The sequence below is a fragment of the Podarcis gaigeae genome (genome assembly GCF_964106915.1).
Source record: "Podarcis gaigeae genome assembly, chromosome: 3".
In the NCBI taxonomy this organism is placed as follows: Eukaryota; Metazoa; Chordata; class Lepidosauria; order Squamata; family Lacertidae; genus Podarcis; species Podarcis gaigeae.
This window is the reverse complement of record NC_139680.1, coordinates 77,867,113-77,882,465: the sequence shown is the minus strand read 5'-3', so window position 1 is coordinate 77,882,465 and position 15,353 is coordinate 77,867,113. Positions and strand designations below refer to the sequence as shown.

The following is a 15,353-nucleotide window of genomic DNA, read 5'->3' as shown; positions in this document are numbered from 1 at the left end:
CTGAAATGGCTTAGCTGGGCAATGTGGACAGTTGTAGAAAATACCTATGTAAGAGTTGTGAGGGATGCTTAACCAACAGGGTCTATTTCAGCTCAATCAAAGATTAAAATCTGTGACAGGGAGGAAATTGAGGAACTGGGTTCCATTCCTATTTCACAGCCATTCTTTGAAATCACTCTTCCACAAATTTTACAGTGCCGTTCTCCAGCCTAAAATGCACATTCTATGGTAAAGTGTGTATTAATACACACACAAACACACAAACACACACACAGTGGTACCTCGGGTTACAGACGCTTCAGGTTACAGACTCCGCTAACCCAGAAATAGTACCTCAGGTTAAGAACTTTGCTTCAGGATAAGGACAGAAATCGTGCAGCGGCAGCAGGAGGCCCCATTAGCTAAAGTGGTACCTCAGGTTAAGAACAGTTTCAGGTTAAGAACGGACCTCCAGAATGAATTAAGTTCTTAACCTGAAGTACCACTGTAAGGGGAAATTGTTGTGGGAGAGAATGTATTTTAGGCAACATCAGGCAATGTGGTTTTCTCCTTCTCTCACAATAGCTGAACCCAGCATCATGCAATCAAGCAGGATGTTGGAAGTTTCAGCTTATATATGAAACTGCCTGTGTTGTGTTATTCCTGTATTGCAATGGGTTGGACTAGAGAACCCTCAGTGTCCCATTCAACTCTACAATTCTGTGACAGCAGAATCTGAACCCAAGGTTTGTATGACCAGTATGACCAGTTCAACCCTGATTTAATTGAGTTCCAGTTGTGCCTTAATAAGATTAGACTATACTACAAGACTGGTTTAAACATTTGTTCCGTATTACGTTTATATGTTATAAAGTAGTGTTAAACTTCACTGCAAAGGCTTGTTTTTACTTGGTATGAATGGGTGATTAAATTACTGTATAATTCAGTCATTAAACACTTAAGAGGCCCTGCTAATATCACTGATGACATTTTAATTTTCATCTGATAACTATATAAAGCATGACATCAAGTAAATATCACCTCTTTGATTTTCCACAGAATTTCAGATCTTAAATGCAATGTTTAAATTTAACAGTTTTAATAAAAGATAATTATCAGAACAACAGATGCCTCCGGCTGATACCCACTGACTATCACCAGAACCTCACAAGAGGTTTGACCATAAATGCTAACATCTGTAATGAATGACTCTCTCCCTCAATATCTTGCCTTCCTTCTGTTGTTTTACTCAGAAGTCCTTGGAATTGCCTGCCTTTTTTACATTAACCAGACCAGTAATAGGTGTGGACCAGGCCTCTTCAAACTCGGCCTTCCATATGTTTTGAGACTACAATTCCCATCATCCTTGACCACTGGTCCTGCTAGATAGGGATCATGGGACTTGTAGGCAAAAAACATCTGGACTGAGTTTGAGGAAGCCTGGTGTGGACTGAGTCTGAGAAAGGCCATCTAGAAATCCTCTGAAAAAGATTAATTGGCTGGCAAATTTATTCTGCCGACAATACAAAATACTCTGGTGGAGGGAACTGAGCAGATTGTCCTGTCTATGACAGGTGTGTGTTTAGATGAGTGCATGAATTGGGTCTTTCAGTCCAGTGTTCATTCATCTTAGCTATGGAACATGCCCAAGCCTGGACAATTTTATATGGACTCCATTGATATTACTCAGCTGTCAGCGCTGGCTTAACTGCTTGCAAAATCTGCTTTAAAAAATACCTGAGACTATGTATCTACACACACACACACCCCTCACCAAATGGTCTAAAGTCATTTTAAACTTATTCATTGATTTACAAGTCTTTGTTGAATAAAAAGTGATAGCCCAGCATTTAGTTCAGCTACTTCTGTTAGATGATCACTCCACATGCTACAGCAATCGAGTCTGCATTCTCCATGTGCAGCCTCCAGAGGTTCAGAACAGGTCAAGTGGAAACCCCTTTCAACCACAATAACTAATGTTATTACTCTTCACCGAAGAGAGCTTTAGCTTTCAACCTTCAGAAAATATTAGCAAGGGAAATTTCTTTTGCCCACTTTCCATAAATGGAAACGAGCTGAGGCCAACACCCAAGCAACTCAGCTGGCTGGACCTCTGTTCAATGGGCCCATGTGGGAAACGTCTCTTACAATGCATAAGCTATAAGGTAGGGGTGGCTAATCTGTGGCCCTCCAGATGTCACTGAATCCTTAGCCCTATCCATTAGCCACTACAGCGTCTGGAGAGCAGCTTTTTCTCTACCCTGCACTGATTTGACCTAGTATATATTTGGAGAAGGGGGAGGATTCTTCAGCCTCTTTCCTTTCATTCCCAAGGTCAGTCTTGGGCCTTAGTCACTACTACACAATGAATAGAGAATCTGGATTTGAATGGCCCATGTCTCTTTTAGCGTGACCAGATGTCTTACATATTGGATCATCTGGTATCTCCAGCAGTGCCTGGGATGGTGTCCTATTTACTTGGTCATCCATTAAAATTCTAGGAAACTGGGTGCGCAAGGAAGAGGGCTCTGAAGTGGCTAGCAAGTGGTGGAGTTTCTTCATTGTTATTTTACTTAATAAAAATGGGCAACATGGAAGCTCTGCTGCTGGCCTGCTCCACTGCACAAACTGAAGCCTTGAATCTGCCAGTGGGAAATGGCAGGCCATGGTGACCCATCATTTCTACTTTCAGAGACATTGTATGGGTAAAGTAATAGCTGTCTCTCCTCATATTGGCTGTGGGAGCCGGTGAAGTTAATGCAGTGTTGAACATAGGCTTGGGAGACCTGATGCAAATGCCTCTTCACCATGAATCTTACTCTGTGACCTTGGCCCCATCACAATTTCTTGGATTGGCCTATCTCGCAGGGCTGTTGTGAGGACAAAATAGATGATCTGAGCCCTTGGAGGTAGCATACCAACAAAATAAAGAAATAGAGATTCCGAATCCTCATTTCATTGCCCTTTTCTTAACACACAATATGTGTTGATAAGATAAGTGATACTTTTCTCACCACGAACACCTCACTCGTTGTCTTAAGAATGGCAATGGCGCCCACCTGAGAGGTGCTGGAACTGAGTTCCAGCGAGTTCTGGCTAAAAAAGAAGCAGCTCTGGATGAGATTATCTGACAATCACACAGTGCTTTGAAAAGTTATGGTGGTTAAGAATTTAGAAGTCAACTAGAGGTAAAAAGAAAAAACAACAAGACTTCTGTGTCTTTGTGAACCATTATGACAATGTACGTGAGACGAGTACAGTGTGCTTACCACCTTTTTATGGCTCCTGTTATTACCTATCATTTGTTCTTGTCACATTTATTTTTACGCAGACTCAAATATAATTAATAGCATGTCATAGTGAAATGGAACAGGCAAGATAATCATAGTAAGCAATTGACTTAACGAAATGGGTAAAGATTTGCCTAAATTCACCCTAGGTGTTTGTAGGGATTTATCCTACCTGTCCAACTGTTTTTTGTTTTTGTTTTCTTCCTTTCACTTAATCAAGGGGTATAGTTGGAGTGTTCAAGTGTGCACTTAAGCTTGCACACATGAGACCTGTCCTCTTGGTTTCTTGTTGGCCAAATATATATTCCTATAAATTTCATCTCAAAACCTCTAGTAGCAATAGGGACTTGAGATATTACCTTTCTTCTGAACCTTCCTCTGCCACCTGCACTTCTGCATTTGATGTTGTCTTTTCTTGGCCTTTAATTGAAGTACTGGAAGCCTGGAAGGCTGGCTAATCTGTGCCTGAGATTGATGTGGCAATTGAACTTGAGTAGCATCCAATAATAAACTCTTTACACGCCAGGTCTGGGATACTCACACAGGATCTCACAGGAACTTGAATGTCCCCACTAGTGAGAACATTGTGGGGCTTCTGCAGCCAGTGCAATTAGAAAGCCTTGCTTGGAAAGCAAAGCAGAAAGCTTTAAAACTCTTTTTGTGCTGGATTGTTCCAGCACAAAATACCGTATTTTTCCCTCTATAACACGCAGATTTTTTCTCCTAAAAAGGAAGGGGAAATGTCTGTGCGTGTTATAGAGCGAATGGTGGTCCCTGGAGCTGAAAAACCAGGCAAATATCAAATCGCCAGGCAAAAAATCAAATCGCGGCGCTTCACTGAGAAGGGAAAACTGAAAAGAGGAAGCGGCTGCTTTCCTGCATTCTGCCTCAGGGTCTTACTGCCCACCCTCCTCTGTTTCGTTGCTGGCTGTGCTGAAACGGAACAAAGAGCAGGGAAAGCCCCTCCCCTCCAGGCAAGCTCCGTTGCTGCTGGGGGAGAGGGAGAGAGAGGGGGGAAGGGAAAGAGAGAGGGGGGAGGGAGGGAGGGAGGGAGGGAGGGAGAGAGAGAGAGAGAGAGAGAGAGAGAGAGAGAGAGAGAGAGATGGCTGGCTGGCTGGCTGGCTGGCTGGCTTGGGTGGGGGAAAACTTTTGCCTTTCTTTTCTCCAACCCGTTAAATCCCTCTCCTGCATTCTTAGCCAGCTGCTTCTCTGCACACCCCTCTAATATCCCTTCTTTGTTTTTCCTTCGCTCCCCACTTAAAATGTGGTTACAAAGCATAGATCCACATAGATCCTCAGGATCTTTGCATTGGGTCACCCCAAATTCACCATCAGATCACATAGCATGTCCATGGCTACAGCCTGCCCCCCCAAAATCATGCACCCACTGTTGCCTGGGGCTGCAATGGTGCAAAAACGTGGTTAAAAAGCATGGATCCACATGGATCCTCAGGATCTTTGCATTGGGTCACCCCAAATTCACCATCAGATCACATAGCATGTCCATGGCTACAGCCTGCACCAAAAAAATCACGCACCCACTGTTGCCTGGGGCTGCAATGGTGCAAAAATGTGGTTAAAAAGCATGGATCCACAGGGATTCTCAGGATCCTTGCATTGGGTCACCCCAAATTCACCATCAGATCACATAGCATGTCCATGGCTACAGCCTGCACCAAAAAAATAACGCACCCACTGTTGCCTGGGGCTGCAATGGTGCAAAAACGTGGTTACAAAGCATGGATCCACAGGAATTCTCAGGATTTTGGCATTGGGTCACCCCAAATTCACCATCAGATCACATGTCTGTGGCCACAGCATGAAGCCCAAAAATGATACATCCACTGTTTCATTCAGAATGTTTTTTCCCTTGTTTTCCTCCTCTAAAAACAATGTGCGTGTTATGGTCAGGTGCGTGTTATAGAGCGAAAAATACGGTAGTTTCTATGCTCACTACCTCGTTTTGCAAGCAAGGTTCTCTAATCATGCCCAGACTGAGATGCTCCCATGAGATCTTGTGGGGCATGGGTAGGCAGACTAAGGCCCAGGGGCTGGATCCAGCCCAATCACCTTCTAAATCCAGCCCATGGATGGTTCAGGAATCGGCGTGTTTTTACATTAGTAGAATGTGTCCTTTTATTTAAAATGCATATCTGGGTTATTTGTGGGGCCTGCCTGGTATTTTTACATGAGTAGAATGTGCCCTTTTCTTTAAAATGCATCTCTGGGTTATTTGTGGGGCATAGGAATTCGTTCATTTCCCCGCCCCCCCAAAAAAATATAGTCCGGCCCACAAGGTCTGAGGACAGTGGACCGGCCACCTGCTGAAAAGGTTTGCTGACCCTTGTAATGTGGGGACTCAGATGGCCCCATGAGATCTTGTGAGAGCACCCTGGGGCTTCTGGGTATGCATGTTTTTGCATCTACACAGAATCCTTGAAACCAAACTCTGGCATTAAGACACAATAGTATTGTATTTATTTTGAAATAAGCATTATCAGAGAAGGAAAACCTCAAATAATACTTTTGTACAAAACTGACTAGTCCTTATTTTATCTTAATAAACTCTTACATTAAGATCATAAGGCACTGCCATAACAGAAAATGTTTCCACTATTTGCACGATCTCTGAACAAGTTAAATAACATCTTCATTTTATAGTTATTAAATTTTCTTTTCTAATAAAATGAATCACAAAGTCCTTCGCACTCGTGCTATGGTATTTAAATAAAGAGAGGGGAAGAGACAAAGTGGGTTATTAAAATAAAACATCAGTGGTGGAATCTATTAATATAATATGAATTTCCCTTTTTATCCAAAACTCCTGGGCTACAGTTTTTGATCCATACTGTAGAGAAAGGGAACAAAATTTTATGAATGTGAGCAAACACAGATTCAGACAACTCTGTTTCTTGAAGATACTAATAAGATGGAAGACAAGGTGGTTGAAAATACTGACTGGTAAGAAACAAAACTGTGCAGAATTAATTTATAGTTTGAAATCTGTAGGATACATCAGTGAAAGAGCTTCCTTGATTCAATTATGCACAGAATCTGTAAAAAATCAAGGGGATTGAGAATGTTCTGTCAAGTCCTTACTTCTTCCTCAAAGGCAGAGTTCTCCAGGTCACCCACACTCACAAATGTTCTTGCTGTGGGGCCTGAAACTTTCTGTGCAGTTTTGTAGAGACCTCAGATTACCAGAACTAGCTGTCCCTACTCCTCTCTCTGTTCAAGCAGAAATGCTGTGTCCAGAGGCAGCAGGCCTCTCGAGGTCCACAAGTGGGATGACTGCTTCTGCCAGCATGTATGCTGTTGAGGGTGGGGAGAAAGGAGGAACTGCATTCTGCTGGAATGCTAGCTGATAAGGCTGGCTTATCAGGCAAAAAAAGGTAGGAGGGTGGACTTTTCACACTGGTTGACAGAGGGAGAAGTTGGCCAAAAGACCTATTTGCCCAATGTGGAAATAGGCTACTGGCCCATGCAGAACACCTTGTAATTGGCCCAGGAGTGCCTGGGTATGGAGGATCCCTTCCCTCCTTCCTAGTGTAAAGGTATACTGTGGGTTTTAACCTGGGATCCTCTCTGTGTATAAAATGTGAGATGTTCTACAATGTGTTCTACAAAAATGTGAGATGTTCTACAGTGCAAAGGAAGTGTGGTACCATTTTGCTCCATTGCCCATGAGGGGGCTTGAACTCACATCTCCTGATACCGAATTCCAAATCTATCCAGTGTGCCTACTGTCACTGCTCTGTGAAGCTTGCAGTGGGGCACTATTAGTGCAATCCCTTCTCCCCTTGGGGTTCAAACCCCAGTCTCCTACTTCCCATTAGTACTTTGTCAAAACCTGTCCTCTGGTTTCTCAAAAGTTTTCTTTCCCTGAAAAAGAAGAGACTTCTGTTTTAACTTTTCATTTGCAGGGCCCCACCCCCTGGTTGCCTGCAATTCTGAAGCCTCTGAAATGCACCACTAAAATTAGGAGGTAAAAGGAAGCATGATTGTTCTCAAGGTAAGATCTCTATTGTGTTCAGTGTATGAGAAATTAGCATTCTGGAAACAGACAAATCAAGACAGTTGCTCCTCCAAGGTTTTTTTCTTTTCTTTTCTGTGAAGTGGCACTTCCTGCAAGTATTCACAAGGAAAAAGAAACATCCTTGGCTCTAAATAGCTTGTGAAAGCTTTACAAAAATTGGCAGCATTTTTATTGACTGGTTTCCTTTGGTAAAGCTTTGTGAGAGTCTGAACTCTGCGAATTTGCCTTTGTACTTTTACCTTTATGCAATTTATTTTCAGAAGCCTGGAATTACTTTTGTCATGAAAGGCGTTGTTCAGTCATCATGAAAATACTTGAACCAAGTTTGATCAAAAGCTGTGTTTTCACACACCATTATTATGATTGCAGCATACAGTGAAAATTGATCAGCACTGCACGGGCTCTTACTTTTTATTTAATTGAAAGGAGAAACAAACATCAAAAAAATAAAATGGAAGTGGGGTTGCCCGCTTCCATATTTAATGTTTTCAACAAACTGTGACCATTTACTACTGAGATAAGCAAAGGACAAATATTAAAATAAAGCAATATAATAATACTTTTAAACCACAGGCTTGCACAGAAGCCTTTATCCATTTCAGATGGCCCCACTCTGGGTGTCATTTATTATGTTTATCTTGTCAACTAGCAACCATATGCACACTTCCCTGGGAACTGAGTGAGTCTTACTCAGCATAGGGTGGTGCTGTAGGTCTGTCTTAGGGCAGAAGGTAGAATGACACCTTTTACATCATGGGGAGTTATGAACAGTTAAAGTGAATTCTGATTTCCCCCGTATTGGAGTAGCAAGTGGTAGATGAGCAGATGAAAACGACTGTTAAATTTATTGAATCACAGCACTAGATAGCTTAGTCATAGAACATAAGAACCTTTATCTCAGGGTTGTGGGTTCAAGCCCCATGTTGCCCAAAAGTTCCTGCATTGCAGGGGGTTGGACTAGATGACCCTTGTGGTCCCTTCCAACTCTACAATTCTGTGATTCTATGAGTTTTTCATACTCTTTGGCTGTGACTGTTTTTCAAAGCCTATAAAATAATTACGACATTTTCTCATGATTCTATAAAGAATCAAAACATTTACTCTCATTATTATTTTTAAACCTTATGAACTATATATTCTATTTCCTCCTTCATTTAGAAAAATTGGGATTCTTAAACTAATTTACTAAGTGTATACACAAAGATTAGTCACAAATGCTTCAACTCAGCAGTTAATTCCACTGCAGCAAATGCAATGCTTTTTCAATTATTTTTTCCTGTTTCTTTGATCTGTCCTTTAAAGCCCGAAAGAACCAGGGGAGAATAAATAAAATGTCAGAGTTATAGCTGCACTATAATGTTCTGCAATTATATTATTTGAACCGCAGTGTGGCCTCTGCTCATTCTGAGCTCTGCCCATAAGGCACCAAAACCCTCACCATTTGTAATGCTTGCCAAACATACTCTAATGCTAAAATGATTAGATTTTTAGTACCTGAAGGCGAATATGAATGAGGAGGTGGTTTTCTTTCATGCCATCTTTCACTTGTGTAACTTAAGAGTAAAGCATTTTCACATGTGAGGCTTAGAAGGCTGCTTAGACTTAAATCAGCATGAAACACAAATGCAAAACCAATACTGGCTATAATGTACATTTGTTTTCCTTTCTACATTCTATCCCACATTATCAAATAGCACAAATAATGATCTCTCCAAGGGAAAGTGCTGGTGCAGGGGATACATGCTACAAATGTCTCCCATGTCTCTCTCTCAAAACATTGCAATAAATACTGCAACTTGCTTTAATTGTCTTGCTGGAAAAAGTAACTAAATAGCTGAGAGTCTTTAGGGCCAAAGGACAAACGACAACTTCACACCTGTTTGCTCTGACTTTATTTAGATAGATAGATAGATAGATTCTTTATTGTCATTACACAAGTGCAACATTGCACAAGTGCAACGAAATTGGATGCCATCCCTTAAAAACAACAAAAGCAACACAACAACAACAACCAAACAAACCACATTCCAGCCACATTTCATTTGTAAATGAGAAACATGACCAAGGACCCACCTTGGCATATGAACAGGTATTGCTGATACAGTGAGTAAGAGGGTTTGAATACTTAAATTACATTCTCTTGGTATAACAGCAGCTATGTTTTGTAATCCTGTCTTGTTGGCCATTATGCTTGTGTTATAAATAGTTCCAGTTGCTACCACCCATACATTCACACAGTGGCGGAGGAAGGGGTGGTGGTCCACCCTGGGTGCCATCTCTGGGGGGTGTGTGTGAAAAGAAGGCACCCTGCTGCAGCCACGAGTGGAGGATCATGCCGCCGCCACTGCAGCCACGAGCAGAGGATCATATGCCGCGCATGCGCCGCCGGGAAGTTTGCCCCGCCCCTCGACACCTTCCTTCGCCCCTGCATTCACATACCTGTAGTTTATTTATTTTGTATTATTTTGTGTCTGTATTTGTTTAAGAGTGATTTATTCCTATATATGCATAGGCGCCGACTCCATGGGGCCTGAGGGGGCCCGAGCCCCCTCAAAAATTCGTTTGGGGGGGCGGAGCCCTCCCAATAATTTAAGAAAATTATTACCGTAAATTTCGCTCTATAACACACAGATTTTTTCTCCTAAAAAGTAAGGGGAAATGTCTGTGCGTGTTATTGAGCGAATGTGTGGTCCCCGGAGCCGGAGCGCAGGGGCAAAAATAAGATTGGGCGGTCGGGCGGAGGGAAGGCGGAAGCTGCTGCTTTCCTGCATTCTGCCTCAGGGTCTTACTGCCCACCCGCTTCTGTTGCTGCGTTTGCTCAAACTCAACAAAGAGCAGGGAATCCCCTGCCCTCCTGGCAAGCAGAGGGTTAAGGAAAGGATCGAGTCCTTCCTTCTAATTCTTTCCTAGTCACACTGCGTGCAGGCTCCAGCCTACCACCTCCTCCTCTCCATGCTCTAGGGACTCGCAGGTGGGAGAGAGAGAGAGAGGGCTGGCTGGGGGGGGGGACTTTTGCCTTCCTTTCCTCCCCCCACCCCTTTAAACTCCTCCCCTGCATTCTTAGCCAGCTGCTTCTCCGCACACCCCTCTTGTGCTTCTTGTCCCTTCTGTGTTTTTCCTTCCCTCCCCATTTAAAACGTGGTGACAAAGCACGGATCCACATGGATCCTCAGGATTTTTGCACTGGGTCACTCCAAATTCACCATCAGATCACATTACATGTCCATGGCTACAGTCTGTACCAAAAAAATCACGCACCCACTGTTGCCTGGGGCTGCAATGGTGCAAAAACGTGGTTACAAAGCATGGATCCTCAGGATTTTTGCATTGGGTCACCCCAAATTCACCATCAGATCACATAGCATGTTCATGGCTACATCTTGCACCAAAAAAATCACGCACCCACTGTTGCCTAGGGTCACAGTGGTGCAAAAACGTGGTTACAAAGCACGGATCCACATGGATCCTCAGGATTTTTGCATTGGGTCACCCCAAATTCACCATCAGATCACATAGCATGTCCATGGCTACATCTTGCACCAAAAAAATCACGCACCCACTGTTGCCTAGGGTCACAGTGGTGCAAAAACGTGGTTACAAAGCACGGATCCACATGGATCCTCAGGATCTTTGCATTGGGTCACCCCAAATTCACCATCAGATCACATAGCATGTCCATGGCTACATCTTGCACCAAAAAAATCACGCACCCACTGTTGCCTAGGGTCACAGTGGTGCAAAAACGTGGTTACAAAGCATGGATCCACATGGATCCTCAGGATTTTTGCATTGGGCTACTCCAAACTCACTGTCAGATATTAAAAATCTTTATAAAATAGAGAATTAAATACATACAGAATGTTAAATTTTCAGTTTTGAAATATTAGTACTAGTTTAGTACTGTATTTCTATATTACTATAGTACTGTATTAGTTATTTTCAAATACTTAAATATTTTTAGGGTGTAAGACCCAATTAAAGCCCGTTATTTACATACAGTATTACAGTATTTACATACAGTATTAGGCATACTGTATTAACTTTATTAACTGTATTAAAGCATTAACTTTGAGATATTATATTTATTTAATGAACCCTCAGCCTTATTCAAAGTAAGCTTAAATTAGCTATTTCACTTATTAATCAAAGTGCTATTACTGTGCGACAGCAATATTTTATGTTTTATTCTTTTAATGATAGTTTAGGATTTATTTAAATATCATTTCAGTCTTTTCAGAGCTATATATTCACTGCTCTGTAATAGTCTATAAGCATAATTGTTACTGTAAATTAAATTAGCTTTTTACGAAAATACCGTGCGTGTTTTTTTTTTTTTTCCAAAGCCAAAAAGTGTTTCAGGCTTGTCGAGTTTCCCGGAGTGTGGAGTTATAGAGAGTCGAGTTTTCGGGGTTCTAATGTTGATCATATGACTCTAAAATACTTTTTAAAAACTTTAAAACTCACTAATTTTCATCTAAAATTTAGAAAACTTCCCGGGGCAGGACCCCGGTATGGGCCCCCCCCAATATTTTTTATAAGTCGGTGCCCCTGTATATATGAATTATGTATATTATCATCACACCCTGTTGTTGTTGTTGTTGTTGTTGTTGTTAGAGTCCTGCCTTGCTATTAACACAGTGTAAGAGAGTAGCGTCTCTCTCTTTTTTCCCCCCCAAGTGAATTTTTATTGTTTTCCTTACATATTCGTCTCTCGCACTGGGTAAATATTCACTCTCACATGCATGATGCATGCAAGTTCTCTTTTGGTGAAGGCCATTGCCACCGCTGGCCACGCACTGAAGAACACTTTTTCCTTGCAGGATCACAGAGCACATGCATAGAGAACAAACAGCCACTGTGCACCCAGAGTTCCACTACAGCCCTTATAGGGAAAGAGGTGAGTATGGCCTCAGACACTACAGTCCTCCACCTACCTTCACGCATGGAGAGCTGGAACAAACTGGTAGTTGTCAGGAACTGGAAATTGTCAGGTGCCAGTTTGTTCCAGGCTCTCCATGCATGAAGGTAGGTGGATTTCCTCACAAACACCCACGGTGTATCCAGGTCTAGGGACTATGTGTCCCAGCTGCTGATCATGGCTCATTACACTCTGTCTCCACCCTTTGCTCTTCACAGCCAACTATGCAACAGCTATGAGACCTACCCCATGCCCAGTTCCTTGCAGATCATGAGGAAGGCCCACAACCATGAGCCCTGGAGGTTTGCCAACCTATTTGCTCCACACAGGTTCCTCCTTGCTCCTGACCAGCAAAAGACTCTTTCTTTGACACAGTACATCTTCAACACTTGTCCCAAGGAGGCCTGTGCGTCCTCTCTGTAGGCCTCTGGCCAAGGGAGGTTTTTGGGTGCTATGTTCTGTTACCTTTCCTTCTTCCCTGTTGGGTATTGTGATCAAACATAGGGCAATGAGCTTATAAAGGGATTTGAACCCCCTGCTTGTAGGGATGCTTGAGGAAGTGCGCCAGCTGTGTCACTGCTGTCTGTGTCACAGGAGCTCATGAAGCAGTATCATTGTGCATGTGTTGCACTGTACATAGGGCAGGTGGTTGTCCTGGAGATATATCCTCTATGTCACTGCATCTGCTACCTCCATGTCTACATGACTTGGAGGTGCCACTGTTGCCATGGGCCATAATGTTACCATATATGCTGAGGGAGTGGCATTTGCCATTGCTCTGTTGTTCACTTTTAGAGCAGTATATTCTCTCCACTTTGGGGCTGAAGGTTTAAAAAGGCTGTTTTACATTATAGTTAGCTAATAAATGAAGTGTATGTAAGTTGGTTTAAGATCAAGTGTTAAATATAACTAGCACATCTCCATTGTTTCTATTCACATCAATAACACTTCACAAAGTCTTTATTTTCCAGCCATTTAGCTTAAAACAAGAGTGCCAACCAATTCTGGAAACTGGTATGGGAAGCAATGTCCTTCTATTACTGTCCACTATTCAAAGAGGCATGACAGCTTCCTTCAAGTTTGGCAAACTAATGAGGATGAGGATGACAAATAGTAATTACACTGGAAGCATGCATGGCCGGCTGATGCTAAAATAAAAGAAAGACCCATTCCCCTTGCAATATGTCTTTCTCAAAGACTACATTTATTGCCTACTTCAGCTTATGCATTCTATTCATGATCATAGTAAAAAATATTGATTCCCTCCCCCATTTACATAAAGGTTCTGTGCAAAATTGAATATGACAGCCCAGACATCTACGTAATGGCCTTCCAGTAAGTATAAAAGCTACACAGAGTAATCCGTCTCACAGAGAATACTAATGTCAGCTTTGATGCCTCTAGCAATGGTGTGTTCTGGGAGGGCAAAATCAGATGGGCTTGTGTGTATTTAATGAATGTTAAAAGAGAAAAACAAAAACAAAATGTTGGTAGCTTCATCACATACAGCCCCACTCTCCCATGCCATTGGCAATAAACTGATCTGTCATAACTGTTGTATTTGCAAATCCAGCCCTTCCTACATCTGTTAATAGAGAGACACAAAAACAGATTGTTTTCTTTGTTTCAAACAAAATAGGAACAGTGGGTGGTATTCACTTGTTATTCTACACAAACTAGAAGTACTTTGGACATTTAACCCCACCACATTTCATCCATAGTCATATTCCTCTGCCATGTCATAGTGATTGCCTGGGATGGGGTGGGGGGTGGGGATTGAATGCACAGCACCAACTGATGGCTTTTGTGTGTGTTTTTTTACCATAAAAATGACTTCACTAAAAGTGGCAGCTGTCATATGATGGATAAAATCCCCGTTCATGGTTTATCAGCATTCGGCATAAAAGGCTAACTGCCTTACATGCTAAGCATCAATGAACCATGCAGACTCATTACACGGCCCACCTATTTTTTGTTATGGTGCTTGCTTGATGCTTATCACTGTTGATTGTAATGATTTTTAATTATTGCAAGTGCTTTATTCCACCTGTCATTAGATGCTCTGAAGACCATTCAGTCAAAAAGCAACGTATGAGTAAGAAAGCTAAATAAATGACAGAACTTTCAGATGTTCCAGGTCTCAAGTAATAATTATAACCATCACATGAACACTATAAGATGTGAAGTTACTCATGAAATTTGGAACTGCAGAATAGGTCCAGAGAACAAATAGTAAAGTGTTTCAGTTAATGATTCTCCATCATTCTATTATTCATTGCTACTATTAATGGTCAAATATAATATAAATGAAGGCATATCTGTAGTATCTGAGGTCCTGTAATTTTGAGGCAGTGCTGTTTGTCATGCCGGGAAGATTTTTATAGAATTATTAGTTGATGAAGCAAACCATATGAAGAGTTGGACCACAGGTCAGTTCCACAGAAACAGATCTATAGAAACGTATTAACAATGTAAGAGAAATTTGTCTTAAAAAATTAGATAGAGTTATTGGTGTGAGCATAACTCTTGTTCTGTGCTGGCACATTAACAGCTTGCTTATTAACTCTCCTTGTCCGTTATTGTGTGGATGGAATTCCAAGAAAGAAGATTCTGACAAAACATTAGGAATAACTTTCTGGCAGTAAGAGCTGTTTGACAGTGAAACAAACTTCCATAAGAGGAGGGAGACTCTCCTTCCTTGGAGGTATTTAAGCACAGGTTGGATGGCCATCCGTCATATATGATTTAGTTGAGATTCCTGCATTGCAGGGGCTAGATTAGATGGCCCTTGGGGTCCCTTCAATTCTCTGATTCTATGATTTTCAACAGTAATGCACACATCTCTCTCAAAAATTAGTGGAATGACATACACTAAAAAAACCCAACCTCAACTAAGACATTTATCCCATTGACTTCAACAGGTGTTTTCAACAGTATCTTGGTTGTGTCCAATGAGTTTTCTTCAGTCACAGTCAATATTTTATTTATTTATTTTGTTTTGTTTTGTTTATTACATTTTTATAACACCCTTAATCCGAACATCACAGGGTGGTTTACAATATAATTTCATTTAGTTGATAGATTTGGACCCTCATGGCTTGGTGAGGGTTTATGATAAATGCCTTCTGAA

The 15,353-nt window shown here is 41.7% G+C and overlaps 1 protein-coding gene and 1 long non-coding RNA gene across 6 annotated transcripts in view; one reads left to right on the top strand and one right to left on the bottom strand.

The window, feature by feature from the left end:
* CHRM3 (cholinergic receptor muscarinic 3) overlaps positions 1–15,353 on the bottom strand; it is a 239,663-nt gene that overhangs the window by 31,293 nt on the left and 193,017 nt on the right. The window lies entirely within an intron of this gene.
* LOC310841219 lies at positions 7,210–14,492 on the top strand. Of its 2 annotated transcripts, XR_014562414.1 has the most exons (4): positions 7,210–7,281; positions 12,126–12,202; positions 12,442–13,558; positions 14,281–14,492. It is a non-coding gene; the product is annotated as an uncharacterized lncRNA (long non-coding RNA). The 2 variants fall into 2 exon arrangements; XR_014562415.1 differs by lacking the exon at positions 14,281–14,492 and having other exon boundaries at positions 12,442–14,015.